Source organism: Balaenoptera borealis, assembly GCF_965194805.1.
Source record: "Balaenoptera borealis genome assembly, chromosome: 19".
Taxonomy (NCBI): domain Eukaryota; kingdom Metazoa; phylum Chordata; class Mammalia; order Artiodactyla; family Balaenopteridae; genus Balaenoptera; species Balaenoptera borealis.
In genome coordinates this window covers 21,649,183-21,675,017 of record NC_138878.1, presented here as the reverse complement: position 1 = coordinate 21,675,017, position 25,835 = coordinate 21,649,183, and the positions used below count along the sequence as shown (strand labels likewise).

The window sequence follows — 25,835 nt, the reverse complement described above, 5'->3', positions numbered from 1 at the left end:
AGTGGAGCAGAGAATACAGAGTTTGCATATGCTCCCTCCCCTCACATAGTCTCCTCACCATCAACATCCTAGGTCAGAGTGGTACATGTGTTACAATTGATGAACCAACATTGACACATCATTATCACCAAAAGTCTATAGTTTACATTAGCCTTCACTCTGTGTTGTATGTTCTATGGGTTTTGACAAATGTATAATGCCATGTGTCTACCATTATAGCATCATACAGAATACTTTCACTGCCTTAAATATCCCCTATGCTCCACCTATTCATCCATTCCTCTCTAAATACGCTGACAACTACTGATATTTTTACTGTCTCCACAGTTTTGCCTTTTCCAGAATGTCATGTAGTTGTAATCATAAGAGTATGTCGTCTTTTCAGATTAGCGTTTTCATTGAGTAATATACATTTAAGATTCCTTTATGTCTTTTCATGGCATGCTAGCTCATTTCTTCTTAGCACTGAATAATGTTACACTGTCTGGATGCACCATAGTTTTTTGTTTGTTTGTTTACTTAACGTTCCTTAACCTACTGAAGGACATCTTCATTTCTTCTAAATTTTGGGAATTATGAACAAAACTGCTGCAAACATCTATGTACAGGTTTTGTGTGGAATAGTCTTCAACTCATTTGTCAAAGTTCAACGGGCATGATTGCTGAATACTATGGTAAGATTATATTTAGTTCTCCAAGAACCACCAACTGTCTTCCAAAGTGGCTGTACCATTTTGTATTCCCACCAGCAATGAATGAGGATTCATGTTGTTCCACATCCTTGTCAGCATTTAGTATTGTCAGTGTTTTGAATTTTAGCCATCTAATAGGTGCGTAGTAGTAACTAATTTTTGTTTTACTTTGAAATTCTCTAATAATATATAATGTTGAGCATCTTTTCATATGCTTGTCATCTGTATATCTTCTATGGTGAGATTGTCAGATATTTTGCTCATTTTTTAATTGAATTATTTTCTTATCAAGTTTCTTTTTAAATGTTACATTTCCTTCTTTTATTGTAGCTGCCTATCCATATCAGGTAGTACAAAAATCTATTATTAAGTTTTAAGAGTTCTGGGTATATTTTAGATAACAGCCCTTTATCAAATGTCTTCTGCAAATATTTTCTCTTAGTCTGTGGGATGTCTTCTACTTCCTTTGACAATATCATTTAATAACAATTAAAAATTTTTAGTGAAGTCCAACTTATCAATTATTTCTTTCACCCCCTTTGGTGTTATATCTAAAAACTCATCGCCAAACCAAAGGTCATCTGAATTTTCTCCTATGCTATCTTCTAGGAGTTTTACAGTTTTGCATTTTACACTTTGTTCTATGAGCCATTTTGAGAATTTTATTTATTTTTGGCCTTGGTTTTCCAAAGAATGGAGCTCAAAGTCTAAAACCCCAACCACTTTGCAAAGCTATTAGGAATATTCACCAGTGAAGATTAGGTAGGAAATAATTTATTTCATTTATTGAACATCCAAATGGAGTCTGTAACATACTGAATCATGTGGGAAATAGAGTATCTCAGAATACATAATCTGGAAAGACCCTTGGCAAATTGTTCCTCTTTTACTGTGATGCATTTAGTGGATCATTAATAGGTATTATAGAAGGTAGATAAAAATGGATCTCTTTGTTAAATAAGTTTTGAAAAATTTTACTTAACATGCAACATATGTCTTTACCATCAGGATTTTTAGAGCCTTTAATATATTAATGATTCCTGTGACTCTCTAAAAGGGCAGTACATTAACTAGAGTTCTCCCAGCTGAACATACAATATTCTCTTGAAAAACTGATGTTTTGAATGAAAACAAAAAATCGTTTTATAGATAAGAAAATAAGCTCATGACATGAAGTTCAGCATTATGCCAAAGATCATTCAACTAGTTATTGGAACATTTGGTATTGACACAAACTATCTAATTACAAGCCGGTGTTGATTTAATTTCCATTTACTCCTTGAAGGAAGTGAAGACTCATTCATTAAGTGTTTGTGAAGCATGTATAATGGTATTTTGGACAGAGGGACATAGCATTATGATGTCTACTCAATCTTAACACATTCCCTTATATCATGATATAATATGTTCTAATATTTTAGGAGTTTATGTCTTAATGCATACATTGCTAACTCTATTCAGCCCTTTGTAATTAGTGTGTCATCAAGATTATCTGAGTATTGCTTATGGCATCTGGGGGCATTCAAGACTTGCCCTAGTGACCTCATTTATGGTAACTCTATTTAGGCATCTCTATATGCACACTGGCTTTGTGAAGATGCCATTTTTGTGAAATGATTTTGCAGTCAGGAAAATTTGTGCATTGATGATAATAAATTTATCTTCTCCAATAAAAATACCATTAACTAAATTCTCCTGCAATCCATTTCACTCCTTGCAGAGTCAGATAAATGCTAAGTTTGGGCACATGTATTCTTCAGAGAATCAAAGAAGACTTGAGATGACAGCAGTCAGTGAGAATTCTGAGCAAGGATTAACATTATGAACGAGCTTGTCCATCTGTTGAACAAAAGCTAAATCTGATTCAGCTTGAGCACAACATATGTATTTTCAAAGCAAAGCATTCATTCAAAGTATCTATCTAACAGTCCAGGTAACACAGTTTATTATTAATGTTACTCTATGAATAGAATACTCATTAATTTTTTTTAATGTTTTACAAATTCACAATGCAACTACGGTAAAATGCCTGCACCTAATAATCTATTCAGGAATATCAAGAGTAACAGTGGATATGTGTGTATAGTTCATTTCTGCAATATCCACCTGCCAAGCTTTTCCATGTTTATTACAAATCAAAACAAAAAATATTTCAAAGTACCCAAAGAGTTTTCTTAGCAAAATCTTATATCCTTTAGTTAATTTGCAAAGGCTTACAAAAGCATTTGTTAAAACAAGTTTTGATCATTCTTAGCATAAACATACAAACAAATAAAAATTCCTACACATCCTACTGGGCACGCTCATATGGGGAAAGAAGAGCAACCTTATGCAAAATGATACTATCCTGATTGATGTGGAAAAAAGACCAAGAGCTCACAGAAGCAAGAAGGTAACTTCTTAGGTAAGAATCTTAGTTCTTTCATTTACTAGTCCATTCAAACAACTCATCTGATCTCTTTTTCCTCCCCTAGTAAATGGGCACAGTGAAAATTAGTGTTGTGTGTATTAAAAAGTAAATAATATACAACCATAACTTGTACAGTCCTTAGGATTCAATAGATATACAGGAAATTGCTGCCCCTTTTCTTTTCATAGAAAAAGTGTTCATTTACAAAATGCGTAACAGTTGCTGTAGTGTTCAGTGCTAGAGAAAGGAAAGGCCAGGTGCTTTTACCTCACTGATTTACTGAAACAAGGCTACATTGTATAATAAAATAAGATATTGTGAATCACTCAAATAAAAAAGATTGAACAAGATCCAATTTATATTACACTATTTAATAGTTACAACATTTGTGTTTCCTCAAATAAATCTTCTAAATGCCATCTAAGTGATATGCAGAATACTTGATTTTTAAAATATAATTTAAATGATATTGGGCAGTTTATAATGATGTTAAGGCCCTTTTTTTTTTTGGAAAGAATGGAGTAATGAAAATCTGACTTAACCTTCTGCATTAGTTTGCTAGGGCTACCATAACAAAATACCATAGACTGAGTGGCTTAAATTACAGAAATGTATTTCTCACAGTTCTGGAGACTAGAACTCCAAGATCAAAGTGTAGAAGTCTAAGATCAAAGCCCAAGATCAAAGTATAGCCAGATTTGTTTTCTTCTGGGGCTTCTCCCCTTGATTTGGAGATGGCCACCTTCTTACTGTGTTCTCACATGGTTGTCCTTTGGTCTGTGTGCACATGTGTCCTAATTCTCTCTTCTTATAAGAACACCAGTCATAATGGATTAAGGTCTACACTTATGGTCTCATTTTACATTAATCACCTCCTTAAAGGTCCTATCTCCAATACAGTCACATTCTAAGGTACTGGGGGTTAGTACTTAAACATATCAATTTGGGGGAGGCACAGTTCAGCCCATTATCAAATAGAAGACCAGACAACATATATGTAATAGTTATTTTCAGATGTTGGATAGCAGGTAGCACAGAAATGTTACCTCTGAGAGAAGAGAAATAAATGTGGTGGACTCTGCTATGGACCTAGTTTTCTTCCTAGAGGCCCATTCCAGTTTCTAAACCAGGATGGTATGTATGGGGTAAAATTCCAGGAGGCCTTGCAAAGAATGATGAGTGTGCTGTAAACAGAATACTTCTCAGAAATCACACTAGGTAGGCAGACCTTCTAGCTCTGACTATTCATAGATTTTTCATTTATCACTTGGGCATTCAGTAGAAACCCTAAAAGGCCCACAAGTTTAGTAGGGCTAAACAATTCCTAAAGTAATAGGTACTCTTAAAAATTGCCTAAAACAAGTCTCAACAAACCAAAGCTAATAGATGAGTGAATTAATACTGCCATAATAAAGCTCATAATTCTTTAAAGGAGAATAGCAAAATTCAGACACTCATGAACATAACATTCACAACATCCAAGATCCACTCAAAATTTGTGAGGCATGACAATATGTAAGAAAATGTGAACCAAAATTTTTTTTAAATGATCACTAAAAACAGACACAGAAATGATAGAGATGATGAAATTTACAGACAAGAACACCTGATTTTATTATGCCTAAGGATTAAAGTAAAACATGTACAAAATAATGAGAGAAATGGAAAATATGAAAGAACCAAATGATATATATACAAAATAAAAATATAATATCTGTAATTTAATTATTCACTGGATGGGGTTATCAGCAGGAAGACATTCTGGAAGAAAATATCAGTAAACTTAAAGATAGAGGGATAGAAACAATTCAGATATAAGCATGGGGCAGGGGTTGGGGGGAGACCAAATACTAAAAAAGGAAGAGCACTAATAATGATCCATGGAAAAACAAGTGTTCAAAATATAGTGGATGAAAATTTCATAAATATGATGAAAGCTTTACATCCAAAAATTCAATAAACAAAATCCAAGCAAAATAAACACAATGAGACCACACCAAGGCATATTCTAATCAAACTGCTGACAAGCAGTAATAAAGGGAAAATTTTTTTTAAAGTTGACTGAAAAGAAATGCCTCATTAAAGACAGAGGAACAAAGATAAGAATGACTGTAGCTTTCTTTTATGAAATTATACAAGCCAGAGAATAACTGATACCATTTTTAAAGTTGAGAGAGGGAAAGCAAAAACCCAATTAGTGTTAGCCCAGAGAAAATATCTGTCAAAAATGAAGTGAAAATCAAGATTTATTCAGAAAAAATAATTGAGAAAAATTTTAGCCAGCAGATTTTCACTAGAGTAAATAGCAATTTTTCAGAAAAAAAAAATTCTTCAGACATAAGAATTGTCCATTCAAGACGGAGACTTGAATTTATACAAAGCAACACATAGCAACACACATAATAAATACACAGGCAAATAAAGACTTTTTCATATTAAAAATTCCCTGAAATTTGAATTTTTAAAGTAAGCTTTGTGCGATCTTCTTCTTCCTTGCCAAAAAAGAACTGGAAGACTGGGCTAAAAGAAATGCACCCATCCAGCCCTCTGCTCTGTGGGGGCACAAACCTGCCTCCCTCAGTCCACTGGCACTTCTCCCCTCCCCAAATCAGTCTGTATACGTGTTCTTCACTTTACACAAAAGACACTTCAACCAAATAAAGTCAATTTCTCTAAAATGATAAATAAATAAATAAATTTCTGAATAAATCTTTATTTCAACTTCATTTTTGATATAAAATTAGAAAAAAAATTGGTCTTCAATTCTTATCTTATCCCATATTCAACAATTACCTTAAAGTGAAACAAAGACCTAGACAGAAAAGCTAAAACTGTAAAACTTCTGGAAGTTGCCATAGACATTATGCTTATGAAATTGGGATAGGCCAAGATTTTCTACACAGGAAATCTAAAGTATATACCATAAAAGGAAAAAAAAATCAATAGAAATTCATCAAAATTGAAATAGTTGGCTCTTATCATGGCATCATGGAAAAAATTAAAAAATCAAATATTGAACTATGGGAGAAAATATTTGTAACACATTTAACTAACAATGGCTTGTGTTCAGAATATATTAAGAATTCTTGCAATTTAAAAATAAGGAAACAAACAACATAATAAAAATGGGCCAAGAGTTTGAGTAGAAACTTCACACAAGAAGATATTGAGAGGAGGACCTTCAAGATGGCAGAGAAGTAAGACGTGGAGATCACCTTCCTCCCCACAAATACATCAAAAAATACATCTACATGTGAACAGTTCCTATAGAACACCTACTGAATGCTGGCAGAAGACCTCAGACTTCCCAAAAGTCAAGAAATTCACCACGTAACTGGGTAGGGCAAAAGAAAAAAGAAAAAACAGAGACAAAAGAATAGGTATGGGACCTGCACCTCTGGGAGGGAGCTGTGAAGGAGGAAAGGTTTCCACACACTAGGAAGCCCCTTCACTGGTGGAGATGGGGGGGGGGGGGCGGGGGGAAGGTTCAGCGCCATGGAGGAGAGCGCAGCAATAGGGGTGCAGAGGGAAAAGTGGAGAGATTCCTGCACAGAGGCACAGAGGGTCGGTGCCGACCAGCACTCACCAGCCGGAGAGGCTTGTCTGCTCACCCGCCGGGGCGGGTGGGGGCTGGGAGCTGAGGCTTGGGCTTCAGAGGTCAGATCCCAGGGAGAGGACTGGGGTTGGTTGCGTGAACACAGCCTGAAGGGGGCTGTGCACCACAGTTAGCCGGGAGAGAGTCCGGGAAAAAGTTTGGAACTGTCTAAGAGTCAAGAGACTGTTGTTTCTGGGTGCACGAGGAGAGGGGATTCAGAGCACTGCCTAAATGAGATCCAGAGATGGGCGCGAGCTGCGGCTATCAGCGTGGACACCAAAGACGGGCATGAAACACTAAGGCTGCTGCTGCCGCCACCAAGAAGTCTGTGTGCGAGCACAGGTCACTATCCACACCTCCCCTCCGGGAGCCTGTGCAGCCCGCTGCTGCCGGGGTCCCGTGATCCTGGGACAACTTCCCCGGGAGAACACATGGCATGCCTCAGGCTGTTGCAACGTCATTTTGGTCTCTTCCGCCGCCGCAGGCTCGCCCCACATTCCGCACCCCTTCCTGCCCCCGGCCTGAGTGAGCCAGAGCCCCCTAATCAGCTGTTCCTTTAACCCAGTCCTGTCTGAGCGGGAAACAGACGCCCTCAGGTGACCTACACGCAGAGGCGGGGCCAAATCCAAAGCTGAACCCCAGGAGCTGTGCAAACAAAGAAGAGAAAGGGAAATCTCTCCCAGCAGCCTCAGGAGCAGCGGATTAAATCTCAACAATCAACTTGATGTACCCTGCATCTCTGGAATACCTGAATAGACAACGAATCATCCCAAAATTGAGGTGGTGGACGTTGGGAGCAACTCTAGACTTGGGGTTTGCTGTATGCAACAGACTAGTTTCTGATTTTTTTTGTTTAACTTAGTATAGTTTTTAGTGCTTGTTATCATTGGTGGATTTGTTTATTGGTTTGGTTGCTCTCTTTTTTTTAATTACTTTTCTTATTCTATTATTTTAATAATATTTTATTATTTTTTATTTTAATAATTTTATTAATTTATTTTTTCTTCCTTTTCTTCTGAGCCGTGTGGCTGACAGGGTCTTGGTGCTCCGGCCAGCTGTCAGTCCTGAGCCTCTGAGGTGGGAGAGCCGAGTCCAGGACATTGGACCACGAGAGACCTCTCAGCCCCATGTAATATCAAACAGTGAGAGCTCTCCCAGAGACCTCCATCTCAACGTTAAGACCCAGCTCTACTCAACGACCAGCAAGCTCCAGTGCTGGACACCCCATGCTAAACAACTAGCAAGACAGGAACACAAACCCACCCATTAGCAGAGAGGCTGCCTAAAATCATAATAAGTTCAGAGAAACCCCGAAACACACCACAGGATGCGGTCCTGCTCACCATAAAGACAAGGTCCAGTCTCATCCACCAGAACACAGGCACCAGTCCCCTCCACCAGGAAGCCTACACAACCCACTGAAACAACCTTAGCCACTGGGGGCAGACACCAAAAACAATGGGAACTATGAACCTGCAGCCTGTGAAAAGGAGACCCCAAACACAGTAAATTAGGCAAAATGAGAAGACACCCAGCAGATGAAGGAGCAAGGTAAAAACCCACCAGACCAAATAAATGAAGAGGAAACAGGCAGTCTACCTGAAAAGGAATTCAGAATAATGAGAGTAAAGATGATCTAAAATCTTGGAAATAGAATGGAGAAAATACAAGAAACGTTTAACAAGGACCTAGAAGAACTAAAGACCAAACAAAGAATGATGAACAACACAATAGATGAAATTAAAAATTCTCTAGAAGGGATCAATAGCAGAATAACTGAGGTAGAAGAACAGATAAGTGACCTGGGAGATAAAATAGTAGAAATAACTACTGCAGAGCAGAATAAAGAAAAAAGAATGAAAAGAATTGAGGACAGTCTCAGAGACCTCAGGGACAACATTAAACGCACCAACATTTGAATTATAGGGGTCCCAGAAGAAGAAGAGAAAAAGAAAGGGACTGAGAAAACATTTGAAGAGATTATAGTTGAAAACTTCCCTAATATGGGAAAGGAAATAGTTAATCAAGTCCAGGATGCATAGAGAGTCCCATACAGGATAAACCCAAGGAGAAACACGCCAAGACACACATTAATCAAACTATCAAAAATTAAATACAAAGAACAAATATTAAAAGCAGCAAGGGAAAAAGAACAAATAACACACAAGGGAATCTCCATAAGGTTAACAGCTGATCTTTCAGCAGAAACTCTGCAAGCCAGAAGGGAGTGGCAGGACATATTTAAAGTGATGAAGGAGAAGAATGTACAGCCAAGATTACTCTACCCAGCAAGGATCTCATTCAGATTTCCCGGAGAAATTAAAACCTTTACAGACAAGCAAAAGCTAAGAGAATTTAGCACCACCAAACCAGCTTTACAACAAATGCTAAAAGAACTTCTCTAGGCAGGAAACACAAGAGAAGGAAAAGACCTACAATAACGAACCCAAAACAATTAAGAAAATGGTAATAGGAACATACATATCAATAATTACCTTAAATGTAAATGGATTAAATGCTCCAACCAAAAGACATAGACTGGCTGAATGGATACAAAAACAATACCCATATATATGCTGTCTACAAGAGACCCACCTCAGACCTAGGGACACATACAGACTGAAAGTGAGGGGATGGAAAAAGATATTCCATGCAAATGGAAATCAAAAGAAAGCTGGAGTAGCAATTCTCATATCAGACAAAATAGGCTTTAAAACAAACACTATTACAAGAGACAAAGAAGGACACTACATAATGATCAAGGGATCAATCCAAGAAGAAGATATAACAATTGTAAATATTTATGCATCCAACATAGGAGCACCTCAATACATAAGGCAAATACTAACAGCCATAAAGGGGAAATCAACCGTAACACAATCATAGTAGGGAACTTTAACACCCCACTTTCACCAATGGACAGATCATCCAAAATGAAAATATATAAGGAAACACAAGCTTTAAATGATACATTAAACAAGATGGACTTAATTGATATTTATAGGACATTCCATCCAAAAACAACAGAATACACATTCTTCTCAAGTGCTCATGGAACATTCTCCAGAATAGATCATATCTTGGGTCAGAAATCAAGCCTTGGTAAATTTAAGAAAATTGAAATGGTATGAAGTATCTTTTCCGACCACAACACTATGAGACTAGATATCAATTACAGGAAAAGATGTGTAAAAAATACAAACACATGGAGGCCAAACAACACACTACCTAATAACCAAGAGATCACTGAAGAAATCAAAGAGGAAATAAAAAAAAAAACTAGAAACAAATGACAATGAAAACACAACAACACAAAACCTATGGGATTCACCAAAAGCAGTTCTAAGAGGGAAGTTTATAGCAATACAATCCTACCTCAAGAAACAAAAAAAATCTCAAATAAACCACCTAACCTTATACTTAAAGCAATTAGAGAAAGAAGAACAAAAAAACCCTAAAGTTAGCAGAAGCAAAGAAATCACAAAGATCAGATCAGAAATAAATGAAAAAGAAATGAAGGAAACGATTGCAAAGATCAATAAAACTAAAAGCTGGTTCTTTGAGAAGATAAACAAAATTGATAAACCATTAGCCAGACTCATCAAGAAAAAAAGGGAGAAGACTCAAATCAATAGAAGTAGAAATGAAAAAGAAGTAACAACTGACACTGCAGAAATACAAAGGATCATGAGAGATTACTACAAGCAACTATATGCCAATAAAATGGACAGTCTGGAAGATAAGGACAAATTCTTAGAAATGCAGAACCTTCTGAGACTGAACTAGGAAGAAATAGAAAATATGAACAGACTTATCACAAGCACTGAAATTGAAACTGTGATTAAATATCTTCCAACATATAAAAGCCCAGGACCAGATGGCTTCACAGGTGAATTCTATCAAACATTTAGAGAAGAGCTAACACCTAACCTTCTCAAACTCTTCTAAAATACAGTGAGAGAGTGGCAATGACATATATATACTACCAAATGTAAAATAGATGGCTAGTGGGAAGCAGCTGCATAGCACAGGGAGATCAGCTCGGTGGTTTGTGACCATCTAGTGGGGTGGGATAGGGAGGGTGGGAGGGAGATGCAAGAGGGAGGGGATATGGGCATATATGTGTACGTATAGTCGATTCACTTTGTTATACAGCAGAAACTAACACACCATTGTAAAGCAGTTATACTCCAATAAAGATGTTAAAAAAAAGAAGGTATTGAAATGTCCAATAAACATATGAAAAGCTATTCAATATTTGTAGACATCAGAAAAAATGCAAATTAACTTTACAATGAGATCTACCTACACACCTTTGAACAAATAAGGTTTTTAAAAGTGACAACACCAAATGTTGGTAGGATATCTAATAATATATCAGATAATATCTAACAGATATATTGCTGGTGGGAATGCAAAATGGTACAATAAATCTTGAAGTACTCAGACTCTTCATGTACACTAAACCATATGCTTACCATATGACCCAGGCATTCTATTTCTTTCTAGGTATTTACTCAAGAGAACCAATGTATGTCCTCACAGACTTTTTTTCTGAATGTTCACTGTAGCTTTAATCATAACAGTAAAAAATAGAAACAATTCTTATTAATCAATAAGCAAATAAATGACTAAGTAAATTTTGATGTGTCTAGACAATGGAATACTACTAAACAAGAAAAAAGGAAAAAACTACTAAGGGTGGAGAGTGGAGAAAGAGGTGATGCTGGGTAAGCAGAAAGGGGCCTTTTAGGCCAGGGTCAATAATTTATATAGTAGTCTTGGTTCAGTGAAAAGGCATGGAATGTTGTAAGTTGAGATGTGGCAGAATTTTCTTTAAAACAAAGTCATTTTGGCTTTTGGGTCAACAGTTAATTATTGGCATGTGGATTTTAGTCAAGAAAATGAAGAGATAGAAAGGGACATTTTACAGATACTCTAGTGGGATAAAATACAGTCGTCAGTTTGGTGGTAACAGGAAACAGAAAAATGGACGGATTTTGAATATATAAACAAAGTTTAATATATGCATGCATATGTATATCTATATTGATATAGACATAGATGTAGTTGTATATAGAGAATAAAGATATTATAGATATAGATGTGAAAGTACATATAAGTATAGATATAGATATGGGTATAGGTTCTGGAGTTGATAAGCCTTCCTTATGGATTGAATGTGGGTAATCAAAGAGGATGTGAAATCAGATCAGGATGTCTTGAGAATTTGGGACATATGGTTCCATTTAAACATTGTAGAATATTGGCGGAAAGTGTGAGAGAGTTAAGAACCTTGTCTCGGGGCTACAGCAACCCTTACCAAAAAGGGAAATGAGACCAAAACTCAGAACTACCTCTGAGTAGAATTAGGAAAAAGCTGAATCTATTGCAAGTATCCCAGGGATGGTAACTCTATCAATTCTCCAGAGATATTATCATGGATATATGATATTATCATGGATATATACAATTTGGGTCCCACTTTTAAGATATCAATTGATTAATCAAATTAAAGATACAGATGAACAGAATAAAATTTTCTTCTATGTGCCTGTGAGTGTCAGAAGGGTCTGAAATATAATTAAAACAAATCCACCTAGGACTTGGACTTCTGGAAATACCAGTGTAATTGAAAGCTATTTTTTTCTACTAATCTATGTACAAACAAACAAGCCCACTAAAATTCAGGTAGATACCAAGAAGAGCATTTACTCCAAGGTAATAAAAATAAACTCAGACTGGCAAACTGACTGATGGGGGAAATTGGAGAGATCCATGCAAATCTGTAGAATCTCTGCAAAGTCACTAGGCTAAACTAATCAATATTAAGGAGTATTTTCCATGATCCTCAATTTTCATGTGAAGATGGAAATCTTTACTCTCTGGCTACTTGATGAAAACTCGAAACTTATTCTAGAAGTAATGGAATTCAGTGATTTTGAGGTCCCTGGAATGGTTTACTATTTGCTTAGGAAATTAGGAGCACGTTCCTTATCTTCATTTGAGGTAAGAAAGACCTAGGGGAAGTTACCTCTTCACAGAAGAAAACAGAAGACATTATGATCCATAGGCTGTGCATTCTAGATCTAGCTTTTCCACTCACCTAACAAGTACAAGTGGTTTCATATTCTTATCCCTCAATTCCATCATATATGAAATGAAAATATAAAGTTTACTTCCCACAGAAAATTATAAAGATTAAATATATTCTGAGTATTGCTTTAGGAATTAAAACAATAAATGATATTAGTTTCTGTATTTATTAATTTATTTAACAAACATTTATGGGGTCCTTTCTATGTGCAGGTCAAATTTTATGGTGATGATCAAGATAAAAAAAGTCCCCATTCATGAGCATAATTACATTCAAGTAGGAGAAACAGACAATAATCAGCACTTAAGTCAACACAAATACAATGGAGAAATATAAAGATAGTGAACTAAAGACTTATAAAAGTGAATGGATGAAATGAAGTTAAACTTCCACTTCACATCATAATGCAAAATAAATTCCAGCTGGATTATGGAATAGCAATTTTAGAAGTAAACCTTGGAGGCTACATGTAAAAGCTAAGGCTTGGGGGAGAGTTCTCAAAGAAGAATGGAAATGCATAAGCTGTAAAAAAACATAGAGAGTCCTACTGTATAGCACAGGGAACTATATTCAATATCCTGTGATAAACCATAATGGAAAAGAATATGAAAAAGAATGTATATATATGTATAACTGAATCACTTTGCTGTACAGCAGAAATTAACATAGTAAATCAACTACAGTTCAATAAAATTTTTAAAAATGTAGGGAGACTTTTTGCTATAAAATTAGTAATGACAATGAAAAACTGTTAAATTGATAAGAAGACAAAATGCAATAGAACCTTAGACTGGAAAACAATTAAGGATAACTAGTTCACACTAGAGAAAATCCAAATGCCAATAAACATTAAAAAAAAAAATGAATGTGATACTTTAGATAAGCTGGTCATGATTGTCCCCTGCAAACAAAACTTGAATAAAATGAAGGATTAAGTCATGCAGCCATCCAGTGAATGAATACACCAGGTGGAGTGAAGAGTTAAACCAACAGTCTTGAAATAGAAGACACATTGGTGTCTTCAAGAATAGCTAACCCCTTAAGCCAGGGTGTGATTGATTGTAGGGGACCAGAAAGGCGGCAAGAAGATCTGTTAGCAGTTAATTGCAATAATTAAGATGAGTGATGATGGGGGCTTCAATTCAGGTAGTGGGATGGTATGAGGGGAATCATTCATATTTTGAATGCTTTTTCTAAAGTTAGAAGAAACAAGTTGCTTATGGATTGTATTCCATTTGTGAAAGATACAGAAATAAAGCTTACTTAGCAGATATGTGAGTGTAACCAAATTGCAAATCATTTAGTAGGAGAGAGACTTTAGCTGACCTCACAAAGGAATATTCAGGATTAAAGTTGATAGTTTCTAAGAACTTCTAGGGAATTAAAATGTTTAGTAGACATGAGATATATAAAAACTAAATGTATAATTTCTTACAATACTCTATAATTTAAAAAATAGGTAATTATGCAATTGATATAAATTAATTTAAAATAACTAGAATAAGCATAAGGAAAAAAATCAATATTCATAAATCTACCTCCCAAATACAACTATTAAGAAATGGATAGATAGACAGATAATCTATAGATATAAGTATACCTTAATATTTTTAGGCATTTGTTTTGAAAAATAAATGTAAAGTATAAATGCAAGTAGACACACACATATATGTTTAAAAATGGATAATATTCAACCCATTAGTACATTTATCTATGCACTTCTCTATTCATATTGCTTATTAAACTTATATAAGTTAATTCACAACTTGGCAGTTTTTATCATCAGTGCATTCAAAGAAAGGACTCATTCTCTTTGTCTTCCCCCTGTCCTCCATTTCCATATGCGGAAACTAATAAAGTGCTCTGCAGACAGAATAACTTTAATGAGGACAAAGTAACGGATAAATTGAGACAACTTTGACTCTAGTAGAAGATGAGAAAAAAAAATTTTATCATAGCCATTTTTTCCTTGCTACCATTGACTTGACCTGAGAAATTCATTGTCACATGAAAATTTAAAAAACCCTGCAGACCTAGAGGGAAGAATTTCATCAAATGCTTCTGTTCGAGTAATAGCACATACAAATAGAATACATGCATCTGTGAAATATTAAATATCAATGGCATGTACAGTTATTCCAAAGTCATTCATTTTATATAAGATGTTAGGCCTTGATCCTCCTTCCAATTTAACTTTGCCACTCTGCTCCTGATAGAATTTGTTTTTTCAAGTAATGGCTATACATGTGGATATAACAGCATTGTAGATTTTAGCTTTACACTGCATGCATTACCCAAGTCAGACTCACAATGAGTTAAAAAGAAAACAGTATTTATAAAATACAATATTTTGGTATTTTAGTTAAGTATTCATTTTTGTGTATTTGCTGTGTTATGTGTATATGTGATTAGCCATTATAAAGAAAGAGAGACTAAGCTAAAATTTTTGTAAGTTTTAACTGGAGTAAAATTAACATCATGCATGAAGAGTCAGAGTTGATCAAACCCAGTGCTCTGTAGTACAATAAGGAACTGGACAGTCACTGGAGAGTTTTGAGGGTTGGGTTTGAATCCTATTTTCATTTTGTGATATTTGACAACTTACTCAAAGAACTGAAGTTTCTTCACCTGTAACATGAGAGAAGTATTTAGCCCAAAGACAATGAGATTAAAATATTAAGTGCATAAACACTTTCAATTCATCTAGCAAACATTTGATAAATGTAAGCATGAGTGAATTCAAATGCAGGCAAGGCTTCCTGAAGTAGGTAAAATGACTTATGGCCTTACGGATGATTAGGGGTTCGCTTGGTCAATAAAAGGATTGCGGAAAGGAGAAGGCGTTCTAGACATGAACAAAGGAACAAACATAGAGCATAATGCATTAGGATATACCATTAGCTTAGTAGGATCATGCATAAAGTTTAGAATATTAGAAGGTTACAGTCATAGGTAGGAGCCTTGCTTAGAATGATGTCTTTCCATAGAGAACATGTCATTAGACGTATTAAGTTAATAAACCAAAGTTATACAGCTATGTAATATAAAAGGCAAAGATGATAAATAAGATGACATTATTTATTTTGAAGTGATGATCTTATTTATCCTATCTTTAGCAATACTCTTGGACCTGATATTAGAGCCCTAATGTTTAGAAATTAATGGGACAAGATTTTGTTGTTTCTTTTTTTTTGTTAATATTCTGAGGATTCTTGAAAAATGTGTCAATCTGTACAGATTCTAAGTGATGAGTAACTGTACCCTTATGTCACTCCTGGTCAGGTATATATCCCTTGCTCTCTGTGAATCTAAATTACCCTTTCTTGGACTAGGTAAGACAATTATTCCCAAGTTAAATTAAATCTGTCCAGCAATTTTGTATTGTGTTCCTCATCAAGATTTCTTTTTCTATCATTTTCTGTTTTAATACTAACAGAGGCTTGAGTTTGAATGATGCAGAAATATATTTCCTCAACGATATTTCCACCTGAAGGTCATTTATTTACAGAGACATATTTCAGGTGCTTTGTTAATACTTTCAAGACAATTTACTGCTGTTTTCATTGAGAAAATCCCCCCCAAAAGTAATGAGAATATGAAAATAATTAAATATACTAAAGTTTAATATGATTATAGGAGTTATTATCTAAATTTGTTTCTTCCAATACATGATGGTGAAATTTCACTGTAATGAAATGAAATATATCATTCATAAACCAATATTGTTCAGTTTAAAGACTCTATAGAATAGCTAGAAAGAGCTGTACATTGATTTCCAATTTTTAATGACTTTAAAAACCAGTGAAAAATTATTCCATAAATAGAGTATCTTTGCCTGTTTGTAAATTTTATAAAGACAAAAAATTTAGCATACTACCAATTGCTGTGTCTCCACTCACTCATTTATTCCTTAATTTATTCAATGCCTCAGGGGCAGTAGGGAATAAGGAAGCACAGCTGGACTTTGACCAAACTAAGGGACTTTGCATTATCTATTTAGAACTCACACTTTTTATTTTCCTGTATAGTGGGACAACTGAGATGTTATAACAAAAGGATGACCTGGTCATTTGTTTTTTCTCAGTCATCCCACTCTTGCAGAAGGATGGAAAGTGGATTACTGGGCCTGGAGGTGGGCATGAAGAATAAAACTGATAAAAGTAACATAGATTAAGAGAACATTAGATTTGTCTAAAGGTGAAATAATGAAACCTTTATAAAATATGGTAGTGAGAGAATGAGATGAGAATGTTTCAGAATGAGAAGCAGAATTGAAAACACTTATTTCGTAGAAATTATATTGTTTGGAGCTGTGAAATGAGAGAGGAAGAACAAGTTTTCTGTTGTCTTTCCCCTTCAAACAACAGATGATAATATTTACAGACCTATGGAACCACGCTGTTTATTTATTCTATGAGACTGTGAGGAAGGATTTAGTTGTGGAATCAAATATCTTGATGCTTACTGAATAATGATTTGAAAATCTTAAATTCTTAAGCTGTGAAAGATAAAGGTTTCACTTGATCATGTAAGAATGAAACTAAGGTGAGAATAAGTTGGGTGGGTCAGGAGACAATGTCATCACACCTTTCATGAACTTTCTTCTTTAAACTGCAATATGACTTCATTGAAGTGGTGGTTTTGTAAATTCAATCACACTTGAATGTGGTTTGAATTTTGAGTGTGTCACCCAGCTTACTGGTATCAATTCTTTAGGAAACACAAGATGAGAATCTTGATGCAAATTTGCAAGAACTGAAAACTCTTAAGAGAGGGAGAAGCCAAAGGAGAATAAAAATCTGAACAGATCATGACTCTGCTCATTTCTAAAGGCTCAATTCCCATACTGTACATGTGTGTAGATGGTTTCCAATTCTCGAGGAACCAGAATTCACCTGTTGCTGGGTAGTGTGTGTGTGCATATTACCATCTCTGTAAGAGTGAGTAGTATGGTCCCATATCCTCAATGTAAACAGTAACAGAAATAGCAGACAACCCAAGGAATTACAGAGTAGCACAAAGGCAACTGTATTTTATTTCACTTCTGAGTATTATGTTCATCTGCAAAGCAGCACCATGACAGGACAGCACCACTACCATTACTGGTAAATAGTAACCAGTCGCAAAACTTCTCAGTGGTGGTTACCTCCACGGTCCAAATTCTTTGCCTCCATGATAGACAAGATAGAATGGAAACTGGCCATACCAGTTTCTTTAAATTCACACTATTTAAACACTTTAACTGTTGAAATCAGCTATGGACTCAAGTAAGGCTGAGACAAGTAGCTTTACGCAGAGGAAGGAGAAACACGGAAAATACATCAAGAGGTTGAGGATAAATTTCAAGGTAAAAACCAAGATCAGTTCCTGAGTATGTGATCCATCATAGTCTAATACTGAGACAATAGACTGAATTTATGTTTCATGTATTAGTTTTGAGTACAAAGGTTATTCAAAGCTATATGGGACTGTCATCTATATTGGCGTCATGCATATGGGGCATGCCACCTATTAGGGATTTAATTATCAAGTATTTGGAGGTCCAAGTAAGAGGGTTGCTTAGCTTTTCATTATTGATATCTAATTTTGTAAATGATCTCCTTTGTCTCTAGTATCCTATTTACTCTCATAATTTGGGGGGGGAAATCAAGTAGTTTGAAAAGTATTATATTTGTAGTAAAAAAAAAAAAGGGGGGGTGCTTATATACTATTTTAAGTAGTCAATTTACTTAAGTTATCTAAGCCCTGATTTCTTCATTTGTAAGCTGAGGGTAATAACACCCTTTTTTTTTTCTTTTTCTTTTTTTTTTTTTTGGGGTAGTAACACCCAGCCTGTCTCTTTCTTGGCATTGTTTTAGAGACCTTTGGGATATGGAGAAAAAATACTATACAAGCAAGACATCATTGTCATTATTGAATTACTTATCCTCTTTTACATTTCTAAATCTGAATGCCTGAACTTTTATTTAGGGTGCACTGAAGACAATTTTAGCAAGTCCAGAATTCTATAGGCATTTCAGTGTTAGTTCCTATATATGGGGGGTGGGGGAGGGGGCTTTTTTTTTTTGTTTTTTTCTAGAAGTATTGAGACCAGTATTAATCACAAAAAATCATTTGAAGACTTTGAGGTTTTAAGATAAAAACAAGACTATTCATAAGTTGAATGTGTAATTGTGTTACTATCAAGCACAAAACACTCTAATTAAAAAGGTATATTTATGCACATATGTGTGAGAGGATGTGTGTGTGTATGTATGAACGAGTGTGTGTTTGTGCACATATGTGAGTTTACAGTGTACAGAGAGCCTTTTTAAAGTTGATAATAATAAGACTGATCATATAAACATCTGACTATCCCAATCAATATTGCTCTTTTAAAATGTATATAGAAATATTTAGGATTGAATATTTGTTGAGAATATCTAAAACTACAGAATAAATATGTAGAATTACTCAGATGGTATAAACCTACTGACAGAGGTCAATCACTACTGGGATTAACTGGTATAGGCACCACCCGCTTTTCGAAATTCACTTTCCGCCCCTTCACTTTTATGAAAGGACTACATTGCACCAGTTTTTGCTAACTAAAGAAATCTGAAGAGGATTTTCACTTTTATAAGAAAAGGCAAAAACTGAAATTAGCATTCAGCATTTGTTTTGCAGAGAGCTGTTATACAGGAAGTGTACACCCTGAGCAGTCGGAGTGGCCCCCCAGCTCCTTCCTGGGAACCACACTCAGCATCAAGCCACCATAGCTTTGAATTGTGTCTGTGAGCATCCGTGCTTCATTTCGGTTTATTTTGTGCATCTGTTAGCAAGATATGTCCTAAGATCATTGATTCTTCACTTTACACCATTTTGGCTTATGAAAAGTTTCATAAGAATACTCTACTACTTTCAGATAGCAGGGGAAACCTGTAACTAGACTGGCTCAGAATATGAAAATAAACATTTCTAGCTGGATTATGTATGCCCAAAGGAAAATACCATTTTGAACTAAATGTATTCCAATGGCCACACCAGTTAAATATTGCATGAGTATCATTCAAAGGTGCTAGTTCAGCAGGAAGCCTGTGACGAGGAAATGAATTTCTTAGGTAAAATGATGAGCTCATTTAATCAGCTTCCAAATCCTTGACAGGGATTAATCTTCCATTAGGGAAGCAAGAAGCTTCTCCAAAGCAAACATGGTGGGTACTGTCCACCATTTTAAGTGAGAGGTTTTCTTTTTACTGCAGTCATCAAATGCCTCCTATATTATCACTTTATTCGTAATTATTTGCAGTTTAATCAAAACTAAAATACATTACTGTGAGTAACAATTTATTAAGCATAAATTATATGTTAGGTACAGTGCTAAGTACCTTGCATGTCTAACCATATTTTAAAATGAACTGTTCGGTACTATCAGTATACTAACCTTATTGTTGACTTGCCAAAGTTTACAATGCTAACATGAGGCGATGCTGGAATCTGAACCCACTCAGTTCACTCCAGAGGTCATCCTCCTCATTAGGTTGCCATTTTTTCTTACCCATTTTCTTCTTTGTGATGCCAAGACACAAAGACAACTCCAGAAATGAACCGAAAAAAATTGGGGTTTGTAACCCGATTTCACGATTTTTCAATTTCAGGAACTTGGTTCCTTAATCTTATCAACTCAGGCCTGTTGGTAGAATGGTACTAAAAGAGCTATAAAGTATAAAGAGTTAAAAACTCTCATATCTATATTGTGCATGTTTTTGAGAACAGAAAGTTGCCAAACTTGGGTTCAAAAACAGGATGTCTGATTCTAAAACCACTATATGATACTAATTCCTTTCTGCAGAAACATTTGCTAGTGATAGGTAAATACTACTGTGGATAACAGCAGCACTGAAGTAAAAATGCATTTGTTGTAAATAAGATTTTAAAGAGAGAAAAATGTCTGCTAAATACAATTTGGTGTTTTTCTTTTATCAATCACACTCCATGCAGTTAAAAATACAGGCAACTTTTTACAGCCTCCCTTGCCATTTAACTTGCCTCTCCATTACTTTGGCAAAAGCATCACCATGGCAACCAGTCTCTTCCAATTGTGTTTACACTAATGTTTCCATTTTCACTATTGACTTTGGGAATGCTTTCTAACTCCGGTTTAAGTGAAAGTTAGGAGGACACAGTTGTAAATGGTAAAAAAAAAAAAAGCCAAAAAGCTTCAAGCAGAGCATCTGAACTAGAATCATTCACAGGGAAACAATAGTAGTACTGGTAGTAATAGTGATAACAGAGGCTACTATTTATTAAATTTATATGATGTACCAGGACATCTGAGATGACACCTACATCTGTTATTTCTCCAAACAGTCCTGTGAGATAGATATTACAGATAAGGAAACTGAGTCACTAGAGGTTCATTAACTTTCCCAAGGTCAAAGAGTTAGTAGCTGATATAGCATATCTACCCATATCTACCCAAATTTTTTAGACTCTACAGACCATTTAATTTAAAAAAATCTTAATGGCCTTTGCAGTGTGATTTTATGGACACCTGCATATGCCTTAGAGCTGGTTATTTCTGGCAGGCAACTTCCACGTCAGTTGATTTAGAACTGACTTTTCTAGAAGCAGAGCCTGAGACTGGGATTCTTGTGAAAGTATTTACTAAGAGTATGCTCCCAGGAAAAGGTATGAACGGGATACTCCAAATTCATTCTCTCCTTTCTCTCTTCCTTTCTTCCTCTCTCTCTCTCACACACACACACACACACACACACACACACACACACAACACACACACATACACACACCATATGTACACCAAGCTTTGCCTCCAAACTAAATTTTAGGAAAGAAAAGTCTACATCATTCAATATCAAATATCTACCTCTGGTTCCATGAAATCTGGCCAAGAGGACAGGATCATATAGTAAACACATTGATGCCAGCACTTAAGGGTTAATTTTCAATAAAGATGAACAAACATCTGAAAAAACTATTTTTCACATTTAGCCTAAAATAAATATCTGTAATACACAGCAGATTATAGCTGCTGGCATAATAGATATTAAACTCTGTTAATAGCTTTAATGTGATTTGTATTTCTTAACCACTAGAATAGCCCTGTGAAGTAGATGTTATTTTCCTAATTTCACAAATGAGTAAAGAGCTCAGAGGGCCAAATAATGTGCCTAAGGTCACAGAGCTGCAGCAGCAAAGTCACATTTCAAGTGCTTTTTACCACACCAAGCACCCTCACATCCCAGCTGCCTCAACAAATCCAATATTTCCAGGGGAACTGCTGTCATAGTGTGAGTTCCTTTTATATTTCTCCCCATCTTTCCTCCTACATTGAAACAGGGTCAAGGAGGCCAGCTCTGGCCACAGCAGGCTTTTTAAGGAGTAGCACCTGGGTTCCCTGGAAACCATTCACCTTCCCTCCCACACCGGGAGACCATCGAGAGCCTGCCACTCTCACTGCCAGACTGTTCAGGTAAATATCTCACAGATAATCTTTTTTCTCTCTTTTCTTTTCTACTTGCATTCCCCATCCTTCTTCCCTCTTCAATTTCCAAGGAATTAATCTTAGATAAGGGCAAGAATTTTTAGGCTAGATAGAATTTCCACAGATTCATTTAAAGTCTAAACAACTCTCAGAAATTCAATTTCACTACTGCATATGGAGCACCTGCTATGGGCCAAGTACCAGAGTAAGATTTAAAGATGAAAACGAAATGACGTCTTAATGTTGAGAAACATGAAGGACTTATTTAAAAAAACACCTTTGTAAACAAGAATACAATTATTTTTCGAATAACTAGGACTTACCGTGGACTTACTACATTCCTGTTACTGAGCTCTCTGCTTTATAAATGTTTTCTTATCTGATCCATTTAACAAGGTGTATTTTATCATCACTATTTTACTAATGAAATATTGAAACTCAAGGCAATATGGCTAAACAAGAGTCCCGTGTGGGAGCTAAACATGTATTTTTTCTGACTCTTTTCAATACCTTCTTTTATCTGTTCTACAGCTCAGTGAACTATAATAAAATATTGAACAGAAGCATATAGTAAAACACAGTAAAATGCCGCACAACACAAAGAGATGTAGAAAATGTCACATCTGAATGTGGAATTATGAATTCTATTTTGTACCATGCTCTTCATAATAGGATTGTCAGGGGTTAGTATCCTCAGGCAAGACTTTCAATACAGGTCACAGGTCACCGGCTTTCATCTGTTTCTAGTAGGCTAAAGTTCTGTACTCTGGGGAAGTAGGACACAGGTGTCTAGAGTCAAACAAGAAATTATAGGGGAGGCAGAGAATGAAGTTGCCAAGAATCAGTCAGATGGACATGGAAGGTCACTGTTACCGTAAATGCAGAGAATGGGAAATGGGAATAAGAAAGCAGGCTGGCAACTCAGCACATCGGAAAGTGATACATTCCAATATATTTAAGAGCCTGAACTCTGAGTTCAAACTACCCCAGTTCAACTCCAATCTGCATCTTGCTCCCTATATGGCGTATCTAAGATATTTACCACTTACAGCTTCAGTTTCCCCACCTTTACTGTTTTTTCTGAGTGATCATCTATAAATCACAGTGCCTAGCATTAGATAAGCATTTAAAGCATATTATCTGAAGTTCATGGAATGAGTCAGCAAATTTATTTCATCTCTTGTCTCTATTAGATTTGAGTCCTACCTGCCTCCCCATCTGTTGAAAGGCCAGGCTTCGGTGTCTTGTAGGTGCCAGGAGACCTGGAGAATGGATGAGACAGAGAATTTAATCTCTAGGAGAAGGAGGAAAGGGCACATATATAGCATACATGAATTTCTCATTTTAACCCCAACAAATGTGCACAGAGACAAATTAGGCGGTCACCTGTGAAATGCGATCATTTGCCTTGACTTCTTCCTTTGGGTAACACTGCTTTCCTGACGCTGGCCATCTGTACCTCCTAAGGATAGGAGAGACCCCGTTTTGTTGCAAGGCCTTTAGTAGGATTTAAGTTGTTGCAGAGCTCTAAACCAGGCTGTAGATTCGGTTGGAGCTCATCACAACAGTCGCAGACCGACGTTGATGGATTCGGCAATTAGCTTATCCCAGCATCTAATATGTAAAAGGAGCATATTTCTGTCTCTCTTAAAGACTTCACAGAATGCTAACCATGGCTCTGTCTCTTCTCTCTCCCTGCGGCAGTAAGTTTCAGTGGGATTAATAGCTGAGCTTGCTTGAGTTGGCTTCTTGATAGGGCTATTTAAAGCTGTTTGTTAACAACTTTCACGTGATGGCTTCTCCCTTCCCACACATGCTCCAGATGAAGAACTTCCAAGGTGCTGATGAAGCTTTGATGGTCTCCTTAAAGGTACCACGTTGCCTAAGGGCAGAGTTCTCAACGAGGCCTGGGCTCCCTGGGTAGTGGTGGAAAATGTGGAATGAAAGAATGAATAATTAAATAAGATTTTAAAGGATTTATATAGAGAAAAATCTAATGTTTGAATTCCTAATTAGAGGTAAAATAGATATTTTCACTATTTCAACACAAGTGTTATCAGTGCTGGAACTTTGGCTCATACTATGAATATACTGATTAAAATGTTAAAAGTCTGTTCTTTTGGCTGGAATTGTGTCAGCTCATTGCAGACACACTGTCTATCTCCTGCTCAATCAGCTCTGAAAGGCAGTGATAAATATCTTTGATTAATAAAACATTAGGAATCAAATTAAATATTACTGAATACATGCAGTGTCTTTGGTAGACAAGATCCTTCAATACACGCAGGCTTCTCAAGGGTGGAAAATAGTAACAGTTTATAATAAAAGTTAAGTTTTACTGGTCACCTATCCTGTGATAGGCACTGTTCTAAGTGCTTTCTTAAGTATTAACTTATAAATCCTTATAATAAGCCTATAAGATAGGTTCAGTTTTTATTTCCATTTTACAGATGAGAAATGTTTTAGTACTTTGCCCAACAATTTGCAAAGAGTTTGGCTCAAAATCCTGTCCTCTTATCCACTATATTTTAAAATATACTACTACTACTACTACTACTATCTTCAGTACTGAATAATGACCACCCAAAGATGGTCCTAATCCCTGGAACCTATAAATGTTTTGAGATGAGGAGATCATCCTCGATTATATAGAAGGTCCTAGGTCCAATCACAAGTAACGTTTTAAGAGAGGAAGAGAGGGATTATGCACGTAGAAGAGTAGAAGACAACGTGCACACGGAGGCAGAGATTGTAGTGATTGGGCCACAAGCAAAGAAAGGCCATCAGCCGCCAGAAACTAGAAGAGGCAAGGAATGGGTTCTCCCCTAGAGCCTCTGGATGGAGTATGGTCCTGATGATACCAGACACCCTGATTTCATTCCAGTGAAACTGATGTTGAACTTCTGGCCTCCAGAACTGTGAGAAAATAAGTTTCAGTTGTTTTAAGCCACCAAGTTTGTGGCAATTTGCTATAGCAGCCACAGGAAACTAACAGAGGTTGTGAAAGCTAGTTAACATAGAGCTTATCAAACACTTCATTTTATTTAAAGTTTAGGGGAAATATTTTGGCTAGGGTCCCTGAGTGATAACTACTGGGAGTAGAAACCAGGTTTGCTGACTCCCAGCCCAACATTTTCAGCTCAGATGGAGCATCTCCCATATTCCAACTACAATCTCCTCCTGATTAATCCATCAAAGCCTCCTGCTCCAAGGAACTCTTTCTACTTTATAGTGCGTAGTCGTAGTCTCGGAGAGCAGTGTTTCTTTCTTGCTACATCTCATCTGAGACCCTCTCACAGAATATGTGGTTTAGACACATATGTGGCTTTTGAAAGAAAATGGATTTTTTAAATTTAATTTTATTTATTTTTTGGCTGTGTTGGGTCTTCGTTTCTGTGTGAGGGCTTTCTCTAGTTGCGGCAAGCGGGGGCCACTCTTCATCGTGGTGCGCGGGCCTCTCACTGTTGCGGCCTCTCCCGTTGCGGAGCACAGGCTCCAGACACGCAGGCTCAGTAGTTGTGGCTCACGGGCCTAGTTGCTCTGCGGCATGTGGG

At 36.2% G+C, this 25,835-nt stretch overlaps 1 long non-coding RNA gene across 3 annotated transcripts in view; it reads right to left on the bottom strand.

The window, feature by feature from the left end:
* The window catches only part of LOC309617208, a 219,152-nt gene extending 193,526 nt beyond the window's left edge, over window positions 1-25,626 (bottom strand). For all 3 annotated transcript variants that reach the window (XR_014237794.1, XR_014237795.1, XR_014237796.1), the window contains exons 1-2: window positions 23,668-25,626; window positions 23,488-23,543 (exon numbers count right to left, since the gene is read on the bottom strand). This is a non-coding gene — a long non-coding RNA (uncharacterized lncRNA). The remainder of the gene's footprint in view (window positions 1-23,487; window positions 23,544-23,667) is intronic.
* Between the last annotated feature and the right edge of the window lie 209 nt (window positions 25,627-25,835).